The sequence below is a fragment of the Furipterus horrens genome, unplaced genomic scaffold, assembly GCF_987537825.1.
Source record: "Furipterus horrens unplaced genomic scaffold, mFurHor1.1.pri manual_scaffold_10, whole genome shotgun sequence".
Taxonomy (NCBI): Eukaryota; Metazoa; Chordata; class Mammalia; order Chiroptera; family Furipteridae; genus Furipterus; species Furipterus horrens.
The window spans coordinates 20,181,106-20,199,009 of NW_028327180.1; positions in this window are offsets into that span (position 1 = coordinate 20,181,106).

The window sequence follows — 17,904 nt, forward strand, 5'->3', positions numbered from 1 at the left end:
CACGCAAAGGTTCTTCCACACCATTTATTCTGACTTACCTCCAGCAATTCTGCCCGATTCCGTTTGAAGTCAAATTGCTACATCAGCGAAGCTCAGAAACACTGCCATCTTGTGATCACAGAAGAAGGTGGAAAGCAAAGTTATCCTCCCTTCACAAAATTTTTTATAAACAAGAAGAGCTGAGACCTTGAAATGAATAGCATTTGATTACCACTAGAAACTTTAAACTATAAGTCTCTACTTTTAGTGACTCCTTTTTTGTGTGATTTCTGTTGATTTCCCTTAACCAGAAAACGTAAGGATATTGAAGGATACATTTAGGTAAGAGATAGTTGCAGGATCACTTCTTTTACTGGCTTGGAGAACTCTGTAAAGTATTTGATTTTAAGAAATTTATGTGAGTTCCAGACCACGGTTGTTAGGTCTATGAGGGCAGCAGTGTACTGCCTTTATTTGCAGTATAAATGTGAAAAGTCCTGAAGAACTACTTATTGAAAGAATAAATGAATAAATGGACAGCAGACATGGTGACAACTTCATAAGGGGGGGCAAATGGTTTTCTAATATTGTTGAAAGCAATCACTGTACTTTGAAATTTTAAGTCTGTCCTGAAACGTTGATGAACCATACACTCTTGCCTACCCAAGGGCGAGTAATAAGAGTATTTCTCCACTCTTTTTATGGTCGTCATATGAACATTTATATACATACGTCAACTTCAGTGTTTTGCTTTATTTTCTTTACAAACTTTGGGCTACTTATTTATCACTTAAGTACCGAAAACATCAAGTACATCTCCTAATAAATAGACATGGATCCAACTCATTTCATTATTTTTGTCAACCCCACCTTAATTGATAAGTAGCCCCAATTTTGTAAATAAATAAAACAAAAACAATGAAGTTGCTCTATGTATATAAATGTTTGTATGAGCACAGAAAGAAAGGGGTGGGGACCCTTACTGCAGGGGCAGTGGGACTTGGAGAAAGGGGTCATGGAGGTCGATAATTAACTACAGTGCTCTAATTATCTTTTGTAATTAAAAAAATACCAGTGTATAAAATTTAAAAACCAGTTTATATAAGCTAAATGTTCAGAGTAAACACTGGCTGAGTCTTCTACCGCTCCAAATAGCAGAATAAAGAAAAAGTGTTAGAAACAGAAAAACCTCTGGGATCTTGTTGCAATCTACTTCTTTCTTTTTTAACTTATTATTACGGGACATTTACAACTTATACAAAAGTAGAAAGAATAGTATAATAAAATCCCCGACACAGCTTCGACAAGTATTAGAAATAAATGAATACAAGTGGAGGGGCAGTGAGGTGAAATAACCTACTCAGTGACCCCAAAACTCGGCTCAGAGGAGCTGATCAAAGAGTGAGCAGGCCTGAGTGAGCAGAGAGCACACTGAGAACTCAGAAATTCCCAAATTCTTTTTGGTACTGCTTTGGAAAAAAAAAACCCCTAGCTTTGTCAAACTCTTCTTTTTCCTTTCTTTGACTCTTTCTCAGTTAATATTTCACCACCTCTACTAGTTTTTTTTTTTTGTTTTTTTTTTTTTAAGTCTGTTTTCAAATCACTTAGAACTGGATTTCTCATAAGCAGCGTGGTGGCCACTGGGGACTTTTTGTACATAGGAATGAACTACACTGTTTTGAAAAGTCATTGGTCATCCTGAAGCTCATTTGTATCATGGGCCATCATAGAATAAGCACTTTACAAATAATTTGTTTTCCACAGTCAATAACTAATTACCAGTTCATGCCCTATAAATACATCAATATTGAAAAGGAAGTCTAAGTGGATCCATCATGGAAACGATCGGCTGACCGAGCAGACAGCAAATCCAGGCACGACTCCTTGGCTTACTTGCTCTCTTTCCATTTCTTTTTTAATCTACCTCCCTCTCCTTCCATCGTGATTATGATGAAAAGGTGAAGCAAGGTTAGCCAAAGACGTGGACTGAAAAATCATCGATTTGAGAACATGTTTTTTGGCTTTTGGGTTGTTGAGAGATGAGGCAGGTTCTATGACACAGAACAGAATTCACACTCAGCGATTAGCCAGAAAGGAAAGTGTTTGTAAAATGAAGTCAGGGCACTGATACTATCAGGAAATCCACTGATTTAAGTGCTTGAAACAATTTAACATTCTCTCTGAAACTTGATTTTCCTTCTTACTCTCCTTTAAGGATCTTTACCATTAAAAAATAAATAAAAAGTTTTGAAGGCAAAGGGGCCAACTTCGGCCACAGTGAGGACGGTACCCAGGCTGGTGGCAGATGCCAGAAGCAGCCCAGGTCCTTCTTTCCCGCTCCCTCTGCCTCTGCCCCTCACACCTCGGTCCCATTGAGATGAGTTTGCCTTGCCTGTACATACAACGTAATGCTGGCTGGCTCAGGAATTCTGGAATGTTCCATTATTAATAAAACACCCTTGGACACTATGAAATTGAGATTTTCATGACTGCTGAACCCTGGGCAAAAGACAAATATTTTTTGCCTGGTAGAGTTGAAAGCCAAAATAAACTGTCAAGAGGAAACAGACAAGTAGCAGGCCATAAAGCCACAGCAGTGAAGGTGGCTTAGGTGTGGGAGGTTTGTAACATTCTGTCCAGATAACGGGTCACCTGCCAACTGATGTACTTCCTTCACTCCCAGTGATTCCTCATAGTTGCCAGCTGCCCGGGGCTTTTCACCCACTGAATCAATGCCATTCAATTGTTTCTAGGAGGAGAACGGGTAAGAACAAGAATTGATCATTTAGCATTAATTAAAGTGCTACAGTAATTTTTGTCAATCTATTACAGAAATAACAAACTGGGAAACAAAGCATTCATTTGCAAGAGTCTGGCTTGGTTGAGAGATACAAGGATTTGTGTTTCCCAAAACCCAGAGAGTGGAAGGCGTGGGGCACTGGGTTCGCATTGTGAATGACATTAAGGGGAAGAACACAGTGATGCACACAAGTTTCCCTCTGCACAGAGAAGAGAGGGCAGCCCTCCCTCGACTGGAGAGAAAAGGACGGAGAAGATGAGCGAGAACAGGTATTTAGAAACCAATACAATGGCCTGTCTGTGCCCCATCCCACCCAGTGCCTCCTCATCCTCATTTTAATCCCAGAAAGAGGCCGTATGGAAACCCCAAGCGCCCTGAGGTCTCCAAAATCACCTCTGGCCTGTGCCCCAATTCCTGCCTGAGGCTCTGGAAGACAGCTTCACAGAGGAGCCTGTGACAATACGAGCCACAGGAGAGAAAAACAGCTACGTTCCCAGACCTCCAACACGGGAAGGGAGCGTGCATATGTCTAGGTGTGTGTGTGAAAGGAGAAGCCGCTGGGACAGAAAAATGCTACTGGAATCAGTTTAAATTCTGACCTGACTATATTTCACACCAGAAGTGATTGTGTTTTGCTGAATTGCAAGATCCTCCCCCGCCCCAGAACTAGGTAGAAACAGGGGTTTGAGGACTAGGCTGACTTGCATAAAAATGTTACCAAACTGAGTCTTGAGACTATTTACAATTCTTCTCCTTTTATTTTTACTTATTAATTGGTTTCCAGGAAGATGGCCTGTGCTCCCTCCCTTTGCTCTGCTCTGCAGTGCCGGCTGCCAGTTCTCATTATTAAGGAAACAAGACCAGGAACCTACAGCTTTTAGCCCCTCATTCAGGTCTATGCGTCTGGTTTCTCTCTGACAAGGTCTCCCCTCTGCATGTTGCAGCCACGTAGGAAGAGGAGGTTTTAAGCCTCCACTAGTGCTGTGGATCAATTCTTGCTTGGATTGTAATTTAAAATCAATTCCTCATGGGCAGAAATATGGGTGCTGTATTATTTGCTGAGCATGTCAGAAAATTTCCTGTCTGCTGGCTTTGCTGTTCAGTCACATCAGGCCCGGCTTTGTACGGCTACATCCGCTCTCAGAACGCGTCCATCTGTATTTTCATCAGTGCTCCACACCTCGCATGTGCTGGTTCAGTTTCAGAGAATTCTTGCTCTTGCTTCTACTACTCCACCTCTCAGTCTGACATATACTTTCCCAAGTGAAAAGACTTCTGGAGAACTGGAGAACTGTATGTGAAAAGATTTTTTGAAGAAAGAATTTTTAACCCTATAGCAAAGAAAAATATCAACCTAGAACTGTTTTGTTTTTGTTTGTTTGTTTGTTTTTGGTGACATAGAACACATTTTTATAAATTGGCCTAATGATGAAAGTCATGGAATTAAAATGAAAAACTTTATCATGACAACTTCCTTTGACTTGTGACCTAGGGATTCAGCTGAATTATCCATCACAGCATCCGGGGAAGCCCCTGAATCCAAAAACCAACATGCGGTCAAGAAGGAGAGTGTTTGCTTTGGACAGACACGTAGAGGACCTGCTGGGCCCCTGCAATGCCACAGAGGTGTTAAGGTTCCAGTCGGGGAACCTGGCGGGGGTCCGTGCCAGGTAGTTCATGGACAGCCCTCCCCCAGACCCAGGTGTGTCGGTGCAGACGGGTTCAGGTTCAGAGTACAGGGTCCCTGCACTCCCCTTCTGCGTCATCGTCTCCAAGGCACTAAGTTGCTTCATTAGGCGGGGTACCAAAGAAGTTGATCAAGTCAGTGCATGAGAAGGAAAGAGAAAAAGAGAAGGTGAGGCAATCCAGGAGAAATCCCCACTCTGTCTGGAAATCCTTGTCTATTCCCAAGGATTACCTCACGGGCAAGCCAAATAGCAGGATCCAAAAACAGGAACCAAAAATAACCAGCCGCGTCTGAGGCTCTCAGACTGTTCCACGCTGAGTTATCCTGATGGAGAATTTTGTGATTTGTGGCCTACGCTTCCGATTGCTGCTATAAACTTGACTAGGTTTAAACCTGTAGAAAACATCAGTCGCTTGATTGCAAAAAAGTCCTTGTCCTCCTCACGGGTTTCCCCACTGCACCCCTCAGTCACATCCCTAACATAACGTACAAGTTACAAAAAACAATTTTCCCCTTGGAAAGGATGGTGGGAAAAATGAGTTTCTAATGTGGAAATATGGTGAGAAAAATCAAAAGTTGGAGGTCAAACTCAGGGAGGCCACAGCAAGGCTCCTCCTCCTGCTGGGTGTCTCCTGACGGCTGTCTCCATCTGAATCCGTTCTGCAGACACCGACCGCACAGCGGCGCACAGAGCAGCACCGAGCTCCCCGCAAGGATGGAAATGGTCCGAGTCCGCACCGCCCGGCGTGGCAGCCACCACCGCATGAGGCTGTCGAGTACTTGCAGTGGGACTTGTGTGAATGAGGAACTGGCTCTTCATTTCATTTCATTTAAATTAATTCAAATTTAAAATTAAATAGCCAAATAAGTCTAGTGGGTACCATTTTGCACTGTGCTGCCCCAGAGGATTTCCGGACCTTCTTGTAGAAAAGGCTGCTTCTTCAGCAAGAGGGCAGGAAAGGAAGAGGCCCTGGCACCGGGCACAGGCATAGGGCAGGCCACTACATGTGACTTTGCTGGTGACCCTGTTTGGAGCCCCTGAGGGTCCCAGAAACTGACACTTGGAGAATGGAAATGGGCTGAGACCCTTTATGATTCTCTTCCAGGCCCATGAGAATTCTGCTCTATTCATTATGTGTAATTGTAGTTTCTTTTCCTTCCTCCAGACATTTTTCTCATTTGGAGACATGTTGGTTGCTAGGAGACTGCATTGCCTTTTCAAGTAGAGTATTTTAGAGGGAAACAATTCACATGATTTTCTTCTTTAGTAAATGAAAATTTGTAAAATGTTTGCAATGCATAATGAAAAGTCAAGCTTTTACATTTCTTTGTATATTTGTTTTAGCAATAATAGAATCTTTCATTTACTTTTCCCACCGCCTCACACTACAAGAAAGAAAACAAAAACTGACTGCTCCTTCTGTGGTATTTCTTAAAAAAGAATAACATTCCCAGGCTTGTTCCCAGGGGTGGCGAGGTGATATTTATCCTTCTTACCTCACAAGGGAGCTGTGAGTGGAAATCAAAAATAACACCATTTATACTGGAAATTGTAAAGCATCATCCCCCATCCCAAACATTAGTAATGCACTCAACAGTTCATAGTAATATCCACTATATCTTCTTACCAAGACTGTCATAAATTTATAAAAGTCAATCAGTCTGAATACATCATTTAAAAAAGGAAGAAACCACAACTTGAAGAAATGAGTTCTCCCAGGTTTCTAACTTTCACACAAAGATTCCATTACACAATACTGATTTCTCAGGGAATGTGGACATTCCATTAAAAACTCTTTTAAATGTTCAAGCTGACTTTTGTAATCACTGTCAACATTTGAACCTTGAAAAGAGAGTTCTGTGAATGACATGGGAGTTCCTAAATAGTTCACCTAATACTATGTCTGACATAATAGATGCTCAATAAAAATAGCTATTAAATAATGATAACTTAGCTAGTAATGATCTTTTCTTTCAAATTTCTTGCCTCCCCAACTTCAAAAATCCAGTTGCTGTACTTTTTATTGACCAGTTACAGAACCTTGTACTATTTGAGAAATTTGGCAATGTTAATTGACAGTCAAGAGCTAAGGAGTTCCCTTCCCTTTTTGTATCTCTGAGGAGCAACAGAAGAGTTTGCCAAACAGGGAATAAGAACATTTATCTTACAAAGATTTTATAGTGTAAAAACGATGTGGTTGAATGAAGCTATTTGATTATTATGTTAAATGCCGTATTTTTTCTATGAGTTCTGAAGGGTCCAACCCCTTAGAAAGTGTTAACACTGGGGAGCACCTGGGGGCATCTTCCTCAAAGGAATTCGTACAAAACAAGTATTTAGACACAGACTTGTTCCTAAGGGTGATACTAGATTACAAACAGCATCCCACAAACACAAGTAGCCAATTGCAGGCTGCCCCTATGTCTTCAGACCTATCTGGGGCTTCTCAATGCTGGCTGTGCATTGGAAGGACCAGGAGAGCTTTTAAAAACAGCCAGGCCTGGGTGAATCTAATGTGCAGCCAACAGAAAGCACTCCCAGGCCCACAGCCCTACTTCGGCCCTAGCTTGGAGAGCTAGGAGATCCAATGAGCCTCTGCACGCACCACCTACGAAGGGATTGCTACCATAAGATCATGCCCTCATTTTCCTTCTCTCCTTCTCTCTCCCCCTCTCTCTATTCTCGCTCTTATCTCTCCCCTCCTTCTCTCTCCTTCCCGCCCTCCTTCCCACTATGCTCGTTCTCTTTCCTCCTCACTCTATTCTCTTCCCTGCTCACATCACCCCCCTTTCCTCTGTCGCTCCCCTTACTCTCAGTTCTGCTTTGAGAAATCTTCTTTGATCCCTTCCTTTTTCTTCTTTTTCCCATTTTCTGTCAGTTTATCTCAGGAATCTTTCTTTTGTTCCATTTCTTGGTACGTTTTTGTTCCATTTATGAAACAAGCTAAGACACTTGGGCAGGGGAGAGGGGCAACGGTCCAGACTCACAGAGACACTGAAAAGAAATGGGTTCAAAAGGAACCTTCGCCACCAGCTTTTAAAGCCCTTGAAAGCAGCCACAAGTTCCATTTGGACTCTCTTCATCCGCCTCTAATTAGACTCCCCTTCCCTTAAGCACCAGCATTCAGAACAACACAGTTTTGTTTTTAATGTATTTAATGGTCTGGACTGTGAATTCAGGGCATTGCAACATCACTGTGCTGTTTTTCATGGCTTTCAGTGTTCAATCTCCAGTTCAGTGGCTGGATGTCTGCAATCCCCTTGGCAGTGGGGCTGGAAATTGAGAAATTTAAGACGTGAAGGAAACACTGGTTTGAGGTCATCAAGACTGAGAGTAAACCCATTAGTAATATTATTTACTAATTAATTCCATTCAACATCCCGTGTTCTCTGGAATCTTTTGATGGCCTCCCACATAGGCCATTTGAGGGAGATGCTCCTAAATGTAAAAAGTAAACTGCATGCTGAAGGGCATTGTTCTCTGCATCTGCTCTCCCATCGGCATGATCAACAAATTTCTGAAATTTTCACTCAGCAAGGGCTTGTGCCCATCTTTGCCTCAGTCTCTCGTGCTGGAATTTCCCCCCAACCTGCCTCCTGTTTGCCCCACCAGGAGGCTTCTGAGGCTGAAGTGGACGTTCCACCCAGTTTTGCCATCTCTGTCTCTGTCTCCTTTTATCTAAATTAAATCTGGATAGAGGGGCTTAAAACTAACCTGTATAAGAATATAATTCCTTGAGATTATTGTGGATGTATACAGAAATTCAGTGCACCAGGACTGTTTTTTGTTTTTGTTTTTTAATAAAAGAAGGAGGAAGGAGATTAAGCAGTGGTTAAGCTGGTCCAGGTTCCCTGGGCTTTCACTGACTGACCTAGGAAGCCAGACACAAAGATGGCGATGTTTGGGGGAAAGTGCTGCCTGAGTTCCAGATGGCCAATCTGTAGCAAATACACGGCACAAACTCAGCATACATCGCTATTCAGGAAAGAGTTGCTGTTCTGTGAGTTGTAAACTGGAGTTGGCCTAGCGCGACAGGAAGTCAGGTGTGCTGTTTGAACAGTAAGAGTGTTTTGATTTGAAGAGTGTTCTTAGTCTACAGGATTCTTAAATCACCTTGGCTAGGAGACCACGGTGAGGGAGTGTGGGTGAAAGAAAACAAAGAAGGAGGACCATCCAGGGAAGTGGATGGGTTTCCACGTCTTCCTGCCACTTCCTGTGACTGTCAACCTGTGCCCAGACTTCCTTGTTGCCACTATCAACAACATACCCAAAACTAACAGTAAGCCAGCTCCCTCCACAAAACCACAGGTAAAGGACAACAAATAAAGCAGGATTCAGTGAGCTAAAGATCAAAAGTTTAAGAAATAATAATCTTTAAAACTATCAAGTTAAAAATGGATTAAAAAAACTCTAAAAGGATGTAAAAAGCTAAATTTATGTTAACAAAGATCCAAAAGATAAGTCAAGAAATAAAATTTTAAATAATTCAGACTATACTTAAATACATTTCATAAAGAGTATTTAATATGGTGAAATCAACTAACCTTTATTAATCTGAAATATTTTTAAAGAAAAAGTATTTGCTATAAACCTTAACTCTATTAATGGGCGTTTTGTCAGAAGAGGGTTATTATTGAATATATCGACTTTTAAATGCTTAATTCACTATGGCACATTAAGGAAGCATTGTGAGTAAGCCTGCTAGATCGTGGAAATCTCTCCCTATGACTAAATTATCATAAGGCTAATTAAAGTAAGTCTCTGCCTGTAAATCTCTCTGTGCTTATACACAGATCCACACAGATACCTAGGCAACACCAAATGGCTGCCTTTTAAACAATGCATGGATTCTAAACCACATAGACAAATGCATATTATAATTTCATATTGCTTTTCAAGATAGCAAAAAGATGAGAATAAGTCTTGCTCACACATGTGATTCTTCTATGCAGGCATTGTTCCCTGGTTATCCAGAGCTGCATTGTTAACGCTCTTTAATTTTAATAGCCTCTTCAATTCTGAATCTTGTTTGCAGAATGTGTGCTCAACTCTTACTCTTCTATGCTTGATTTGTCTACACACCTGGGAGAAATTCCTCTTTTAATCTGCATTCAGAATTCTTTTTATAAAACATCATCAATTCGAAAACAACTGCTATCTAAAAACACAGGCAAATAAATCCTCTCCCGTTTATAGCACACAGGAAAAACGAGATTAGCAAGTATGAATGTGCTTTCCAGGACTCAGCTTCTGACAATAATTCCTTAGAATCAAGAAGGTTTTGTCTTGTATTTTTGCGTATACAGAAGTAAAACCAAAAAACACAAGTATATATTCTGTTTGCATTGTTTTAGACTGCTGATACAATTTTAAAATATTATCTTTACCTATCTCTGTATCTAGCTCTGTATCTGTCTATCCACCTATCTATCTATCAATCATCTGGTAGAATCCAGTGCCACTAAAGAAGCCTAAGCAGGATTTCATCAAATATGTTTTTAATGGTCGTTAAAATAAATTTTAAGAGTGAAGATATCTAAGATGATCCAATTCTTGGAACAATGTAGGAAAAAAAAATGGTTCTAAGGAGCTAAGATTGAAGTCCCTTTCATGGATTTGGTGCAAATTCTCCCAGAGAAATTGATAAATTTCACTATGGAGTGGTTGCTAGGATACCCCTCAAAATCTATTAAAGTAAGCTCTTGTCTTTAAAGGGTTGGGCAGGGTTTCCATTATTTCAAAATGGCTTTGAAAATCACGATGGGTGTTCTCCTGGGTTTTATCTACGTGACAAAACAGGTGAATGGATAATCCTTAAGAAAGAAACAATGAGTATCAAAGTTTTAAAAAATAATTATACCCTCTTATATGATTTATTTTAAAAGTAGGCTTGTCCAATAGGTTCAGACTCTCAGATTCTGAAAAGAAGAAATAAACCCAAAGGCAGGAGGACAAAGCAAAATTCCTCTCAGGGAGTTAAAGGGCTGTTACTGAAAGAAGCCAGGAAGACAGTTCACATTTATAGTGGACCCATTATTTGCCAGGTGTCATCATAAAAGGCATTTTTTTTCTGGAACTGAAAGCACAGATGCTTTACACATTTCACATTTTGAATTACGGTTAATTAGCTAGTAAAAAAAATTATAAGCACTTCTGCAGGAATGTTTATATTCAGTTCCATTAGAAAGCAGGCAGGCTGAGGGGAAAAGATGAACCCGTTTTGGAAAGGAAACCAGGACGTGACCCCCAGACTCAAGGGCGCACAGTGGAAGAAGGGGTTGCAAGCAAAGCACATGAAAAGAGGCAAACCTTTGAAGAAAGAAAGTCTCAATGGAGTGTTAGAAGTATTTTTAAATAAGTTTTTCACTTTGCCTTATGAGAAGAATATTTCTGAAATTGCTGCCTATTATTATATAGGATCCTGAAATTTCTGTCTGTTATAACCTTGGGTTGGGGACTTTAAAAAAGTAAAGCTGGTGTCAGCCTTTGATTTGGATATTTTACCCTATATTTGTTTTTTTTATACCTTAATAAAGTATATATGCTTATTTCAAGAGTTATCAAAGACCACATTTTTATTGGTTAGCATGGCTTATAGAATTCATCTCCTTATTTAAAATAAAGTAAATAAGCCAGGAAGTTAGATCTCCACTCATCAGCCTGGCTGCGGCTTTGATGAAAGGACAGGTGAAGTGAGGATACTGCGGAAGCTGTGGAGTGAGCGCTTTCCAGGCACAAATGCTGACCGCAGACGGGTCCCCTGCAGAAGGCGTGATACCCATTGTACTAGGTGGTACTAGGAGAATTCCCACACACCCAGGATTCCACTCAAACTCTCATCAGGACTGGGATAATAAAATACTAAAAGAAATAAAAACAGAGAAAAATTACATCTGTGCTGAAAGGAGGATGTGCCAATAAATGTTTGCTGAATGAATGAATGAATGAATGAATCATTCAAAGTTCTAGTATCTTCTTAAAAAAAAGATATTAGATAACCTGCTATAGCTAGGAACCAGAAATGAAGAAAACAGAGCTTCTTTCATTACATATGGGGCACATGCCTACAGTCATCACTACTGGCATTTTGAACTCTTGTTGATAATAGTTGAAGATCATATTTGTCAAACCAGGGTGGCCCTCTGACCCCAGTGAAAGTGAACTCTCGTGTTTTTACTGGGTCTCAAACTCAACCACGGAATCTTGTTCCTTTTTCATCACCAAGATTCCCAATCACATTAGTACTTGAGATTTCTTACTCCATTCCCCTTCCCTACAGTGGTTATGGCCTCCACACCATCTCATAGACACTCTTCATTTTTTTTCAATTTTTTCTCTTGCAACATTTCCAACTATAATACATCTCCAACTGCACACCCTGTAAGAATGAATTAGAAAATTCTGTAGTTAACTCCTTACGGAAAACAAAACTTTCATTCACTTCAAATGTCACAAGAGTATTGGTAGCAGCATGATTATAAATAGTTTCCAAAAGGATGGTAGACAGGCAGGCCATGTACTCAAATAGCTGGTTGTCATTTATAAAACAATCTATTTAATGTTGTTAATGTCACACTAACTTTTTGATAAGAACTGCTATATTCATAGGTTCCCCTTTGAAGAATTTTCTCTTAAAATAGGTATGTTCAATGCAGGACAATACTTCTTAGGAGGTTTGATGGATATTTTTCTTTTGTTAGTATTTAAAAAAATAAACATAAACTATATGGATTGTGATTTGCTTGGGCAATTTTTAAAAAATATTTCCACAATGTTAGAAAAGATTCTGATGCCAGGTACTTCCAGTGAAATAACATCATAATATTAACCCTTGTGCTTTCCTCTCCCTACTTCCTGGTCTTTCTACCCATCAGTCGGAGGCAATCATATTGCCCAGAGAAGAATTAAGATTGTTAGAGCAAGGAATTCAACGAGAAAGAAACTATTTATAGTATTATTAGTTTTGATTCCCAAACTAAGATTTAAAGGAGAAGCACTGGGGGGAATAGAACAGAGAGTTCATAACTTTTCAAGAAGAGGGAGTCAACCAATGTCTGCTCCAGCCCTTGGCAGCCAGCACCTGTGGGACTAACACTTGCCATTCTTCTGAGCTCATTATCTTACCTCTGGTTGAGAAGTTACAACTTCCTCTCACTGTTGCCTGAACTTTGACCACTGGTCATTCAACAGAAGACCCATACACTCACCTCAGTCCTCTCCCTGCCATGAGACTTGATGAGTTCCCATTGGAACTGGCCTCAATGAGGACTCACTTCTGAGGACACTGAAAAACAGGTCCTCTGTATCTGTTAAGATTCCATAGGGCTTTCTATAATAGAAAACCTAAAGTAACAGTAGCATAAGGAGGATAAAATTTATTTCTTTATCATATGGTAGAAGTCTAGAGGAGAGCGGAGCAGGGCTGGGATCACAGCATTATGATCCGAAAAGACCTCTGGCTTCTGTATGGTTGCTCCAGTACCCTAACTCTGGCTTCTGTCCTCAAGGTCACCCCTTGTTCTAAGGTGATGGCTGAACTTCCTACTACTACACTTGATTTTTGACAGAAGGAAGGATGAAAAATTCAGACCTCCCAGCTGAGTCAACAACTTTTAGTCAACCTCGCTGGAAGTCTCACACAACTAACTAGGTTTTCCCTCTTGGCCACACATAACTGCAACAAAGTCTGAGATAGGTATCTAAAATTTTAGGTGGATGTATTACCACCCTCCCCACCCCCCTAAATAAGGATTCTCTTACTAAGAGAGGAGAGGAGAATGGCTATTGGATATTAACTCATCTTTGGTCTTTGAAGTGTTTGAAAGGGAGTTCACGTAGAACTGAATGCACAGGTAGATAGACACCCAGTAGAAGCCTAGTGGGGAAAAGTCATCTGTTTTATTATAAATACCAAGTAAATAAGTTTCTGTTAATATTTTCTAAACAATTAAACATCAAAGTCAAATATTTCAAGTGTATTTTATGTATTATATTGTACATACATGTACACACACACACACACACACACAGTGAGTGTGTGGTGTGGGAAGAAAATGAAACACGTTTGTAAGGGAAGTCTGCAAACGGCATAGCTGCTCCTTCAAGACACCTGGATGGTGTCATCCAGGGACATCTTGATTTGAAGGTAAACAAAAAAGCTGCTTTTCTAATCACCTTGGGAGAGATCAATATCCTGGAGTGTAGAACTAATTTACCAACTCTAGCTAGAAGTGAGAGTGAAGAATCTATAACACTTTTTAGGCAATTATAAAAGATTTAAAAACAGTAGCAACTAAGAATGATGAAAGGCAATGTATCCAGGGAAATAACAGTTAATACTTAGAGAGTGTTTACTATTTGCCAGGTCCTGCTATGGCCACTTTGTTTTTAAACAGGCACAACAACCCTATGGGGTTGGTACTATTATTACCCCACTTTTACCAGCTAGGAAACTGAGATCAGAAAAGGTTAGTGACTTGCCAGCAGGCATGCTGCACCTGTCAGCAGTGGTAGTACCAAGAGTCACACTAGGGTGGGCAGTTCTGCGGGCTGTGCTCTAAGCCACTGCCCTCTCCTCCTCTGGAGGTGTGGTCATCTGATCAGAAGAAAAGACGGTGTGACAAGATAGGTCATCAGAAGGTTGCTGATGGTGGGAAAACTGAATTGTCTGAAAGTTTTAAAGAAACATAGCATTATTTTTAAAATACTGTCAGAGCCCTGGCCGGCATGTCTCAGTCGATTGGAGCATCATTTCAAACACCGAAAGGTTGTAGGTTCAATTCCCGATCAGGGCACATACCTAAGTTGCAGGCTTGATCCCTGGTCAGGGTGCATATGGGAAGCAACCAATCAATGTTTCTCTCTCTCTCTCTCTTCCCCTTCCTCTTTCTCTAAAATCAATGAACATATTTTTTAAACGTGTCAGAGATATCAACCAAATATTGCTTTTCTAGCTGTGACTTCTATTCAAATTCCAGCTGCTACTTTTTATCAGTGCAAATGCTGTGAGGTATAACCCGCGCGTTCTAAATTCAGCTTTATGTCACCAAAGTATCTTCTAAATCTATGAGTTTGCTAAGTGTTAACTGTTAATTACATTTTAAATTCATAAATGTATAAATTATCTGCATTAAAATTACTTTCAATCTTTCATTGTTTAATAATTCATTCAATAATTTACTTTTATTACAAAAGTAAAAAATCAGATCCAGTCAGATCACTGGAAGATAATTCTTCCAGTTTCCCAGTTACTTAGGATATCTGACTTCAATCACCTAACAAAACATATTGAGTACCTACTATGTGTCACCGTTCTAGGTGCTGAAAATGCAGTGATGAATAAAATATAACGTGCACTGCCAAAGTGTTCACAAAATAACTTAAGCAATTTACATTTACCTCAATAGCTTATGAGTGTAGCATTAATATAATTTGACAAACCAAATATTTTTGGAATTATTTATTTTGTATTAAAAATTAATTTTTTTCAGAATACTAGGAAAAGAAATTTTGCCAAATTGTGTTTGGTTGAGGTGAACAGAACAATGATTTATAGTAGCTGTTACAGATTCCCCAGAGTAGGTATCTGTCAATGTTTGTTGGGGTCAGTAGGGGCCATGGGACCCACTGCTCTATGCTTCAGTTAATCAAGCTTCAAATACACTTGGTCTTAATCTTTTCCCATGGTTCCAATGTCCTTGAATGATTTCCTATTACCTATTCATTATCTGGCAGAATAGAAGTCAAATTCTCAGCTCAAATTTCAAGTCTCTCCTCCAACAAGGTGCTGCTCCCACGTGACTGGACTCCTTCCCCGTCCCAAACCCACACACCTTATTTCCTGCTCAGCTGCTCCAAACCTTGGCTATTCTCAGAACACACCACACACTTTCTCACCTCTGGTTTTGATTTCATTGTCCATCTGAGAATGTTTTCCCCTTTCTTCTTTTTTCATTAGGCAAGTCTCACATTGATTCTGTGAAGCTTCTTCAGGGGCCTAGGTCTGAATGAACACATCTTCTTTGGCATTTCTATGGTCATTCCAAAGGGACCTCTAGTACGGCACTTGTTTTATGACACCTCACAGTCCAGTTACCATGGATATTTTTTGCCCACCCCCCCAAAAAAACATTCAAAATGTTTGAGTGCCAAAACAGGCAACCAAAAGAATGTATAAAAAGAAATTAACCAAAAAGCATCCTTGTATTGGTATCTCAACAAAATTCTTACATAAGAGATTGTTGGGTTGTTGTTTACCTGACAGTTGGCCCAAGATGCGCCTCCTATCTTCTGCTTTGTAATGCTGTGGCCGAAGGTCAAAAAAACACCATTTTCTAGGCTTGTTTGCCAGTTGGCTTCCAGTTACATTCTGCTCATAATTTTTCTACTTATACAAACCAATATGGTGAATTATAGTATTTCCTAATAATAAACCATCTTTGCACTTAGAATAAACTACACTTGGATATGTGCTACTTCTTTTATTAGACTTAGTAACTTTTGCATTGACATTTATAAGCAATATGAAATCAAAATTTCATTTGTGCTTTTTTGGATTTGAATATATTTGTTATACTCACATTTTTAAAACACGTGAAATCTTTTCCTCTCATCTAGGTTCTAGAAAAATTTAAAGTGCACCAACTAATCCCTTCACCTTCTGGACACATCACAGTGTGGTGATGACCAGAGGAAAGGGGGGACAATGGCAAGGGGGAGAAGGAAGGAAATGGGGGCAAAATGGGGACATCTGCAATAGTGTCAACAATAAAAATAAAGAAAAAATGAAGTGCATTGAATTAGAATTCCATTCTGAAGTTCCGAGCTTGGTGACAGGCATAGGTGATGGTAGGATTTAATTCCATGACAGAATCAATCTGTTTAGGTTTTCTGTATTTCCTGGAATTAAGTCATATATTTTCTTTGAACTTAATCATTTTATTTGGCTCTCTAAATATAATGGCATAAAACTGGACAGGACTATCTCTTCCTCTTTTCCCTTTATCCTTTTTATTAGGATACTTATGAATCTTCTGTTTCTTAATTTTTATCTACTTTTATTTTTGTACCAAAAAGTCAACATCGGCTTTATTTTCCTATCAGTTCCCTCATACTTGAAGTTTCTTTTATTTTTCTTTTTTCTAAGAACAATGTTTAACACTTTTTTTTTTCATTATTTTTGGATTAGAGATTAGTTGAAGGAATGGGAAGCAAGGGAATTTAGAGATCAGGTTATGAAAACTTTCTAGGAGTCTGATGATAAAGGGAAATAGAAAGTGTATTTACTTAGAAGGGAACATTAGGGTTTTTTGAAAGACAGGCATATTTAAATACATATACTAAATACATATTTAAGTAAATTTGTTGAGAATCACTTGGTAAAAAGGGAAGGAATTCATAATGACGAGAACTGGGTGAATTGTAGGAGCAAAGTTCTTGAATAGACAAGAATCTAAGACAACCATTGCTTACCTGCAGAACTTGTTCCTCGGTGGGCAGTTCATCCTTAACAGGAGGCAGAAGACATTAACTATGGAAATGTGTTACGTGGACATTACTGACAGCCCACTTGAGGTATGTGGTCATAAGTTAACAAGGAGTCCAGCAGCACAGCTGTTTGCTCTGGTGACAATTTACAACCTGAGTGTACTGAAGGCATAGGCACGTTAAGAGATTTGGGTTTAACTTGGGTTGGGGTTCTGCCAAAGCAAAAGAAGGGCACACACATGAAATTCTGTTTAAATTTTCATGGGATTCATGACCACATATGATAGATGGCAACTATTTGCAAGAAGGTTCATGAACACCATAATACAGGAAAACATGAAGCAGGGAAATGGGATTGTTGAAATGCTACTCAGAATTAGATGCTTTGTGCCTAACACAAGAGTTGAAGCTTTCTTTGCTAGGCAGGATAATGGGGGCTATCTTTGATTTTTCTTCTGTTAGAAGCCATATTAGAATCTGTCAGGGATGCAAGTGTAGTGTTTTATTTGCTTACAATACATGCTTATAGAAAATTAAAACACAGAAATATATAAAGCTGAGCATGAAAGTTCTCCCATAATCCCACTCCCTCACAAAGTTACTGATAACAATGTGGTGCTACTTCTCCATTATCTTTTAGAGCATTAACAAGTTATTTAACCAAAAAGTGCTTGCTATATATATATATTTTTTTTACATAATAGTTTAGACATCTTATTAGTCCAGAGATATTCCTTACTCTTAATTGATAGAAATAAACTCCACAAAGGTACCATAATCTATTAAACCATTCCCTTATCAATAGGACATTTGGGCTAGTTTTAACTATTAAAGAAAAGAGGTGCAATAAACTTGCTTGTGTATACTTGTCAGATTATTTCTTTTAGGAAGTTTCATAGGAATTTCATTTCTAATAAAGTTAGCTAAAGAGGTCAAGCATTTTCAATAAAT